The following is a 10,879-nucleotide window of genomic DNA, read 5'->3' on the forward strand; positions in this document are numbered from 1 at the left end:
GATGAAAAACAACATGGGTTTACTTCAGGGAGATCATGTCAAACAAATCTTATAGATTTTTTTGACTGGGTGAATAAAATAATAGACGGTGGAGGTGCAGTAGACATCGCATATCTAGATTTTAGTAAGGCTTTTGACACTGTCCCACATAGAAGACTTATCAATAAACTGCAGTCATTGAGCATGGACTCCCATATTGTTGAGTGGATTAGGCAGTGGCTGAGTGACAGACAACAGAGGGTTGTAGTCAATGGAGAACATTCAAAACAAGGTCATGTTACCAGTGGGGTTCCACAGGGATCTGTACTGGGACCGATTTTGTTTAATATCTTCATAAGTGATATTGCAAAAGGCCTCGCTGGTAAGGTTTGTCTTTTTGCTGATGACACAAAGATATGTAACAGGGTTGATGTTCCTGGAGGGAAACGCCAAATGGAAAAGGATTTAGGAAAACTAGAAGAATGGTCAGAACTCTGGAAACTGAAATTTAATGTGGATAAGTGCAAGATAATGCACCTGGGGCGTAAAAACCCAAGGGCAGAATATAGAATATTTGACACAGTCCTGACCTCAGTATCTGAGGAAAGGGATTTAGGAGTCATTATTTCAGAAGACTTAAAGGTGGGAAGACAATGTAATAGAGCAGCACGAAATGCCAGCAGAATGCTTGGATGTATAGGGAGAGGTATAAGCAGTAGAAAGAGTGAAGTGCTTATGCCGCTGTACAGAACACTGGTGAGACCTCACTTGGAGTATTGTGCGCAGTACTGGAGGCCATATCTCCAGAAGGATATAGATACTCTAGAGAGAGTTCAGAGAAGAGCTACTAAACTAGTACATGGATTGCAGGATAAAACTTACCAGGAAAGGTTAAAGGACCTTAATATGTATAGCTTGGAAGAAAGAAGAGACAGAGGGGATATGATAGAAACTTTTAAATACATAAAGGGAATCAACTCGGTAAAGGAAGAGAGCATATTTAAAAGAAGAAAAACTACCACAAGAGGACACAGTTTTAAATTAGAGGGGCAAAGGTTTAAAAGTAATATAAGGAAGTATTACTTTACTGAGAGAGTAGTGGATGCATGGAATAGCCTTCCTGCAGAAGTGGTAGCTGCAAATACAGTGAAGGGGTTTAAGCATGCATGGGATAGGCATAAGGCCATCCTTCATATAAGATAGGGCCGGGGGCTATCCATAGTATTCAGTATATTGGGCAGACTAGATGGGCCAAATGGTTCTTATCTGCCGACACATTCTATGTTTCTATGTTTCTATGTTTTAACATGTCAAGTCTGCCATTTTAACCCAATCAGCCTGACATAATGATCTTCAGCCTTGTGCTCGTCAACATTCTCACCTGAGTTAACAAGACGATTACTGAAATGATCTCAGCAGTTTTTTTTGGGATTAAGTTAATTTTCATGGCAAAGAAGGACTATGCAATTCATCTGATCACTCTTCATAACATTCTGAGTATATGCAAATTGCTATTATAAAAACTTAAGCAGCAACTTTTCCAATTTCCAATATTTATGTAATTCTCAAAACTTTTGGCCACAACTGTACATAGTGGATACCCCCATAAATAACCCCATTGTAGAAACTACACCCCTCAAGTTACTTAAAACCGATTTTACAAACTTTGTTAACCCTTTAGGCGTTCCACAAAAATTAAAGGAAAATGGAGATCAAATTTTAAAATTTCACTTTTTTGGCAGATTTTCCATTTCATTCCAATTTTTTCTTTAACACATCGATGGTTAACAGCCAAACAAAACTCAATATTTATTACCCAGATTCTGCGGTTTACAGAAACACCCCACATGTGGTCATAAACTGCCGTATGGGCACACGGCAGGGCGCAGAAGAAAAGGAACTCCACATGGTTTTTAGATGCCATGTCCCATTTCAAGCCCCCCTGATGCACCCTTACAGTAGAAACTCCCAAGAAGTGATCCCATTTTGGAAACTAGGGGATAAGGTGCCAGTTTTATTGGTACTATTTTTGGCTACATATGATTTTTTGATCATTCATTATAACACTTTATGGGGCAAGGAGACCAAAAAATTGGTTGTTTTAGCACAGTTTTTATTTATTTATTTTTACAGCGTTCACCTGAGGGGTTCAGTTAAGTGACATTTTTATAGAGCAGATTGTTATGGACGTGGCGATACCTAATATGTATAACTTTTTCTTATTTATTTAAGTTTTACACAATAATAGCATTTTTGAAACAAAAAAATTATGTTTTAATGTGTCCATGTTCTGAGAGCTATAGTTTTTTTTTTTTTTTTGAAAGATTTTCTTATGTGGGGGCTCATTTTTTGCAGGATGAGGTGATGGTTTTATTGGTACAATTTTTTGGGACATACGCCTTTTTGATCACTTGGTGTTGCACTTTTTGTGATGTAAGGTGACAAAAATTGCTTGTTTTGACACAGTTTTTTTTTGTTTTTTTTTACGGTGTTCACCGGAGGGGTTAGGTCATGTGATATTTTTATAGAGCTGGTTTTTACGGATGCTGCAATACCTAATATGTATACTTTTTTATTTTTATTTCACTTTAACACAATAATAGCATTTTTTAAACAAAAAAAATGATGTTTTAGTGTCTCCATGTTCTAAGAGCTATATTTTTTTTTTTTTTTTGAGAGATTTTCTTATGTAGGGGCTCATTTTTTGCTGGATCAGGTGACGGTTTTATTGGTACCATTTTGTGGGACATACGCCTTTTTGATCACTTGGTGTTGCACTTTTTAAGATGTAAGGTGACAAAAATGGCTTTTTTTGACAGTTATATATATATTTTTTATGGTGTTTGTTGGACTGGGTCGATTATGTGATATATTTATAGAGCCGACCGTCACAGACGCGGCAATACCAAATATGTCTATTTTATTAAATCTTTTCTATTTTTAACTTTTTTTTTTTTATTCCCTACTTGGGGAATTTTTTTTTTTACATTCAGAAATAGAGAACCACCTCCCGGACGTTTATAGTCTATGGGCGGACGGGAGGTGGATAATAATAATAATAATAATAATAATAATAATAATAATAATATTCAGAGACTTCTCTCTAACCCCTTCTAATTTTAGTAGGTTTATATAGGGTTTGGTCTTAGAAAAGTCTATGAACAGTTGGTAGAGAGTTTATATACTATTTATCGCTAACAAGCAAAAATATATAAATCTACCATTCGACCAATACAGCTTGCCTTGATATATATTAATAGTTATATTCCATATGAGAAATGGTATCAGTCCAGCAGGCCTTAATCATATTAAAACCAATTGTTTTATTAAATGTGCATTAATATTACATTGTTGTCAGTCCTTATAGCAATAGTTTACACATTTTCTACAAATGTGTCCTTACTTATACTTTTGTTATGTAGATTCTGTATTCATCTGTAGAAGTCTTAGTGCCCCCTTTAACATTTACCATGTATGCAATCAATAAGTGAAACTGGGAAACCCATTTAATCATAAAATTCCAATAATGATTTGGTCTTGACTATGATATCAAAATCGATATACAGTCCAAGATCCATAGAGGAGACAAATTCTCTAGTGCAGAGAAATGTTCTATATGGCCGTGAGAGTAATGTGGTGAGATACTTTTACCAATCAAAAGGCTATATGAATATGAAGAGCATGAAGCAGGGATTTCCAGCATAGAATGTTTTCACTCTTTTGAAGCCCCATATTTCTTTCCACTCTTACCTCAAAGAAGAGTGTCGTAGGGGAGGGCAAGGCATAATATAATGTTATATTTTGGATGAAATTGGTTAACTACGTCACCTATGGAAAATATCTTTGAGCAGGTTAAGTCTGCAATGCCCCCTGATAAATTTCCAAAGAACCAAGGGGTTTCAGGGAATCCTGGTTGATCATCAGTTACATAAAGGATAAGAGTTTGGGTGATGTGGTTCCTTGTACACATATCCCTATATAAGACGTGTACCTGATGTGTAATTTCTGAATAAAGTCAAACACCACAATGTACAAAACATTAATTATAACACAAAATGACTGACGCTGAATATAAAATCCTAATATAAAATGTCAATGAGAAAGCTTACCTGGAGAGGGATAAAGATGTTCTATGATGTGGCTGCAAACATACATCCGCCTGACTCAGTGAATGCAGCACTTACCATTAGTCTTTATGTTATGAACTGGTTATCTGTGTAAATGTATTTAACCTGGACTTGATCCATTGAGTTACATTACTAACATTATAGTGATGCAACAACAAGAGATAAAGCTTTCTACTTGTGTTAACAGTGAGAGCTAGCTATGAGAAAATCCTCTTTATTTGCTTTCCAGGAGCAGTTAGCAGAATATTTTCAATGTGACATGTACTGTATACTGAAATATGCTGGGCAATATTTCTTGGTTTAGTAAATGCTGTATGCACATTATAGATAGGCTTAGACTACACCCCCAAATTAAAAACTTCTAATTTTAATTAAAAAAAATATCCAATATACTGTACATATTGTACATCCAACCTTTCAATAGAAGAAATGCCATCTAACTTCACACAACTCTGATAGAGACTATTTGTAGAGATGAGCAAATTGATTCTAAAATTTGTAAATTTAGCTCAAATGTTACACGAATTCTGATTCTAACTAATCTGAATTTTGTGCAATTCAGGAGAATCAAGGATAGGGAGTGAAAGAAAAAGAGAGGGGGAGACAGAGGGAGATAAAGAGGAAGAGAGACAGAGAGGGAGAGACTTTTCCAGGGAATCAAAGCACTTTGGATTGAGGTCGAATTTATTCAGACCCAAACTGCATTGGACAGGAGATTCGGTCCAGTTGGAGCAGAGTCAACTTTTAAAATATGTTAAACTTTTTGTATGACTGGGCCTTTTATAAACTACTGATATATAAAGAACAGTCTATGAAACAGAGGAGAATATAGTCAAATGATTGCTAATAAAAATATTTTAAAATCAGGAGCATACATATAGGTGGTGTATGATTGGTGGCACTGGTTTCCCAGTGGGGCATGAGAGCTATATTCAAGCTTTTGTTTAATATTCTTCTTCATAATAGAAACATAGAATGTGTCGGCAGATAAGAACCATTTGGCCCATCTAGTCTGCCCAATATACTGAATACTATGGATAGCCCCTGGACCTATCTTGTATGAAGGATGGCCTTATGCCTATCCCATGCATGCTTAAACTTCTTCACTGTATTTGCAGCTACCACTTCTGCAGGAAGGCTATTCCATGCATCCACTACCCTCTCAGTAAAGTAATACTTCCTGATATCACTTTTAAACCTTTGCCCCTCTAATTTAATACTATGTCCTCTTGTAGCAGTTTTCTTCTTTTAAATATTCTCTCCTCTTTTACCTTGTTGATTCCCTTTATGTATTTAAAAGTTTCTATCATATCCCCTCTGTCTCGTCTTTCTTCCAAGCTATACATGTTAAGGTCCTATAATCTTTCCTGGTAAGTTTTATCCTGCAATCCATGTACCAGTTTAGTAGCTCTTCTCTGAACTCTCTCCAAAGTATCAATATCCTTCTGGAGATATGGTCTCCAGTACTGAGCACAATACTCCAGATGAGGTCTCACTAGTGCTCTGTAGAACAGCATGAGCACCTCCCTCTTTCTACTGGTAATTCCTCTCCCTATACACCCAAGCATTCTGCTAGCATTTCCTGCTGCTCTATGACATTGTCTGCCTACCTTTAAGTCTTCTGAAATAATGACCCCTAAATCCCTTTCCTCAGATACTGATGTTAGGACTGTATCACTGATTTTATATTCTGCTCGTGGGTTTTTACGTACCAGGTGCATTATCTTGCACTTATCAACATAAAATTTTAGTTGCCAGATTTATGACCATTCCTCTAGTTTTCCTAAATCCTTTTCCATTTGGTGTATCCCTCCAGGAACATCAACCCTGTTACAAATCTTTGTGTCATCAGCAAAAAGACACACCTTACCATCGAGGCCTTCTGCAATTTCGCTGATAAAGATATTAAACAATATGGGTCCCAGAACAGATCCCTGAGGTAATGACGGGTATTGTTGAGAGAATTGAAATAAAGCAAATTGAATTCGATCCAAATTTCAGAATTTTTTTTGAATTCCCTTGTGCTTCGAGGTAACTAATCGTTTTTTCCCTAAAATGGCAGCTACATGTGTTACAAAGTGAATATAAGAAGCCTGGGAATGCCATATGACCCATAATGCCGTGCAGCCAGCCAATTAGCAGATAGCCATCCCCTGCAATGTCACAGCCCTATAAAAGCCTCATCCCGTCTGGTCTCTGCCATTTTACTGTGAGTTGAGCATAGTGACAGATGTGGCAGGCGCTAGGGACAGTAGTTAACAAAGCATTTAATTGTACAATATTGGATAGGGGCAGTGCAGGGACAGTGTAGGGAGATCGTAGGGAGAGTTTTTACACACTGTAAGGAGAGCATAGGGAGACTACAGGGACAGTGCAGGCTCAGTGTAATTGCCCTGTGTAATCTGTACATCTGATGCACCATTCATTCTTAATCTGTTCTGTTATACATAGACTTACTGTGCATTAGGCTTAGTCTCAACAGGTGGTCTAATATATACACATTTACCTAGTTCATCTGCTGCACCATTTATACTTAATCTGTTCTGTTATACATAGACTTACTGTAATGAATCTGTTCAGTTATACATAGACATACAGTGTGCATCAGACTCATTGTTAGAGATGAGCGAAGTTTAGAAAAATTTGATTTGGACGTGTTGCCGAATTATGTGTAATCTTGTGTTCCTGGGCTTCTTACTTTTACTTTGTAACACGTGTAGCCACCATTTTAGTAAAAAAAATGATTTGTTACCACGAAGTGCGAGAAAATTTGGACTCATTGTGAATCAAATTTTTCCTAAACTTCAGGTTGAATTCCACTTCAGATGCTTTGATTCGCCCAACACAACTTATTGTCAACAGGTGGTCTAATATATAGGCGCATTTGCCTAGTTCATCTGCTGAGTATTTAATAATTAATCTCTTCAGTTATACATAGACTTAGTGTGCATCAGACTCATTGTCAACAGGTGGTCTAACATATAGGCCTAGCAATGTTGACAGTTGGGTGGGAGTATGTGTTGCGAGGGGTAAGGGACTTGGCCATGAGACTGGTGAGGGCGACATAAGTGATGAACAGACAGTAGTGGATGATAATGTAGCCGATCGCACGTGCGACCCGGTGGTGAGGCTGACAGCAGGCCTGTGAGACAGCAGCAGGGCGGCAGCATGCCGATGAGCCAGCAGGGTGGAAGCAGCGGCAGATCTGGAGCCAAATATGCCTGGGGTAGACCGTCTGCTACTCAGGATCCTACCTGTCAGGAAACAACTAGTGGCGCACGGGCAGTCAGCATGGAGTGGTGGGGAACAATGCCATACTCAACAGTGTGGGAATTTTTTATCAAGTTGCTGGAGGACGTTAGAGTGGCGGTATGCAGGATATGTAAGTAGAAGGTGAAACGTGCTCAGGGTGCTAATGTTGGCACCGCACCACAACCCTGCGTCAAAACACATAAAGCGTCACCATATAGTTGCCTGGAGAAACCGTGGCACCAATGTAGTGGTACAGCCTGACACAGCAACAGCTGTATCTCCAAGCAGCCCACATGCCTTCTCCAGCACTCAGGGCTCAGCAGAAGGAAGCTGTCATTCCTTTCCTTTGTCTATTGCTCCTTATACACCTCATACTCCTTATCACGTGTTTTGCCAGAAATCGATCAACGAGGCAATTGCAAAAAGACAACAGTATGCGTGTACTCATCCAACAGCGCAGAAGCTAAACTTGCACCTGGCAAAGTTGCTGGTACTACAGTCCTTATCTTTCCATTTGGTGGAGAGTCCCAAGCCGTCCTCACTTCTCTAAAAAATCTGTACCAGCCCTGCACACGTATGTTGAGCAGAAGGTGGGCCAGTCCTTGAGCATGTTGGGATCTGGTACAGGTCATGCCAGCACTGACATGTGGAGCTGTGACTATGGTCAAATCAATATATATCCTTTACAACCCACTGGGTAAATGTGGTTCCAGCCCAGGCACACTTGGCCAGGTGATGGCAATGCAACCTCCGCGTTGTAATTGTGGGATTTCTGCGCCAAGATTGTCCTCTGTCTCCTCACCCACCACCTTGTCATCAACCTCCACTGTAGGCACAGTTCAGAGTGGTCCTCCAGCATACCACCTATGTAAAGCACTGAGATGTCACGCGGTTCTGCAGCTGGTCAACCTGGGCGAACGGAGTTACACCAACGCTCTGCGTCATCAACCAAGGAATCTAATCCTTGCTATCTCCTCGCCAACTGGAGATAGGAACCATGGTCTCTGATAACAGGAAGAACATTCTGTTTGCATCTGGGAGGGCTGGCGCATGTCTTCAATCTGGTTGTCACCCGGTACCTGAAATCTTCCACCCAACTTCAAAATGTTTTGAGAATGTCAGGAAAACATGCACTTCAGTCACTCTTACCATTTAAAACACATCCTCCTTGAACTGCAAGGGCAGAATGATGTTCACTACATCGCCTCATATGTGATGTTTTCACCCCCACCACATGTTGGACTGACTGTATGAGCAGAGGAAACGTGACCGATTTCTTGATGATACAGATGGACTTGACTAATCCCCTAACTTTGACGTTAGACAGTGGCAGCTCATGTGTGACACCTGCCTTTGCTCAGGCCCTTTGAGGAGGCCACTTTATTTGTCAGTCACCAGGATTACAGGATGAATGATGTAATTCCACTCCTGCATGTCCTGAAAGGGGATTCTGATAAATCTGACTGGCGAGGGGTAGAAGACATGGTGCTTCCATCTCACAGCCACCTGAGCCCTGCGGAGGCTGAACTGGCACAGGAAGAGGAGAAGGACTTAAACGCCCAGGAATTCTATACAGAACCAGGTGGTTTATCTGCCCAAGTGACATTAGATGAGCTGCAGATGCATGATGAGGAGGTAGAGGGCAACAACGAAGACGACGCAGATTATCCTGACAGACCGTGGCAGTATGCAGTGGAGATGGAGGCAGGGAGTCCCTCTGAGTCCCTTTTGCAAATGGCCAGATGCATTCTGAGTTGCTTGTGTAGTGACAACTAGATTATCACCATAGGATAACTACTGGCTCTCCACAATGTTAGACTCTTGCTATTGGTCCAAAATGGGGGCCTTTTTTACACCTTCTGAGAGGGATGAAAAAGTCAACTACTTTCGAGACATCCTTTGTACTCAGATCGTCGCTGCCTAAGCACCCTATCCCCTATTCTCACGAAGGTCTAACCCTCTGAGCATGCACTCCACTGCCATGACTGTTGGAGGGGGCCAGGAGTAGCACCAGCTCCATCAACAGCAACTTAAGTCTTGAGTCTCTAATGAGAACTATTCTTCACCCACCTACTGAAGAAACCATCTAGCAGCAGGACATGGAGCAAACCTGAACCAGCAGGTGATGGCATCTTGGACCACACCCTGTCACCCCAGATCCAAGATTCCCTTGACTACTGGGCAGCCAAACTTGAATTGTGGCCACATCTGGCCGGGTTTGCCCTGGGCAAGCTTTCCTACCCTGCCAGTGGTGTGGCATCAGAGTGGGTGTTAGTGCGGCAGGTTGCATAGTTATCCCAAGGAGAACTCGTCTTTCATAGTAACATAGGAACATAGTTTATAAGTGTACTTTCACACTAGCATTTTTGTTTTCCAGTATTGAGTTCCGGAACAGGGGCTCAATACCAGAAAAAACTGATCAGTTTTATCCTAATGCATTCTGAATGATGAGCATTCCGTTTAGTATGCCTTAGAATGCATCAGTTCAGTCCCTCTTAAGTTTTTTGGCCGGAGAAAATACTGCAGCATGCTGCAGTTTTCTCTCCGGCCAAAAATCCTGAACACTTGCCGGAATGCCGACATTAATTTCCATTGAAATGCCTTAATGCCGGATCTGACCCCAAGTGTTACACTTAATTGTAGGGATCCGAACAGGAAGACACAGCTGTCGGAATAGGGCTCCCAGAATCCCAGGAATCAGGGGTTGATCCTTCTGGACGCCCCTCCATCACTTTCTGTTGAGGGGTAGCTGGCAAGTTAAGGTCTTGCTTGACTTTTTTAAAGACAGGGGGCGGTTCCTTTTTCTCTTTGCAAACCAGCCCAGCAGTAGGGTCACTCCTGGTCACAGGATTTGGACTCTCAGACGACTTCTTTGGTATTGAGGGACCAGCCGGTTCCCCTCCATAAAGTGGGATTACGATTCTTTGTGGGGGCTGTACAGCTAGCTGCTGAAACAACATTTCACAGTCCTCTGCAGTAGTATTGAGGGTTGGTGGCTCGGGCCTTTTTATGCTAACCTTCTCCCTTTGGGGTTTGGTGTCAGGATCTTTGGTGACAATGGCGGGCTGCCAAAGGATGTTAGTTCCTGCAAACTCAGTAGCATTTTGATTCTGGATTGTACTGGGTGGTATGTACTTTGCATCAGGCGGCCGCGCAGGGGGGGTAGGAAGTTTGTTTTCTAACTCTTCCTCGGATTCAGAGTCTTGAGTAGGCTCCTGGGGCTCTGTAGGTTGTCCTGGCCTACGGACTGCAGTGGCATAGGGCCCACGTGTACCCTCTGCAGGGGTGAACTCAACCACCTCGCCAATATACAGGCTATGGAGCCAAGGGGGAAGTTCCTTTCTCTTTACAGACCGGCGGTTCACGTAGAACTCACGATCTGTTGATAAGTCACGGATAAACCCGAATCCTCTATGCTTACAGAAATCCAACACTCGGCCCAGTTTACGTACTGGTACCGGGAAATCCTTTACCGGTGCCTCCAACAGTTTACGGGTAAGTCCTTCATTGTAATGCTTACA

Source organism: Bufo bufo, chromosome 4 (genome assembly GCF_905171765.1).
Source record: "Bufo bufo chromosome 4, aBufBuf1.1, whole genome shotgun sequence".
Lineage (NCBI taxonomy): Eukaryota > Metazoa > Chordata > Amphibia > Anura > Bufonidae > Bufo > Bufo bufo.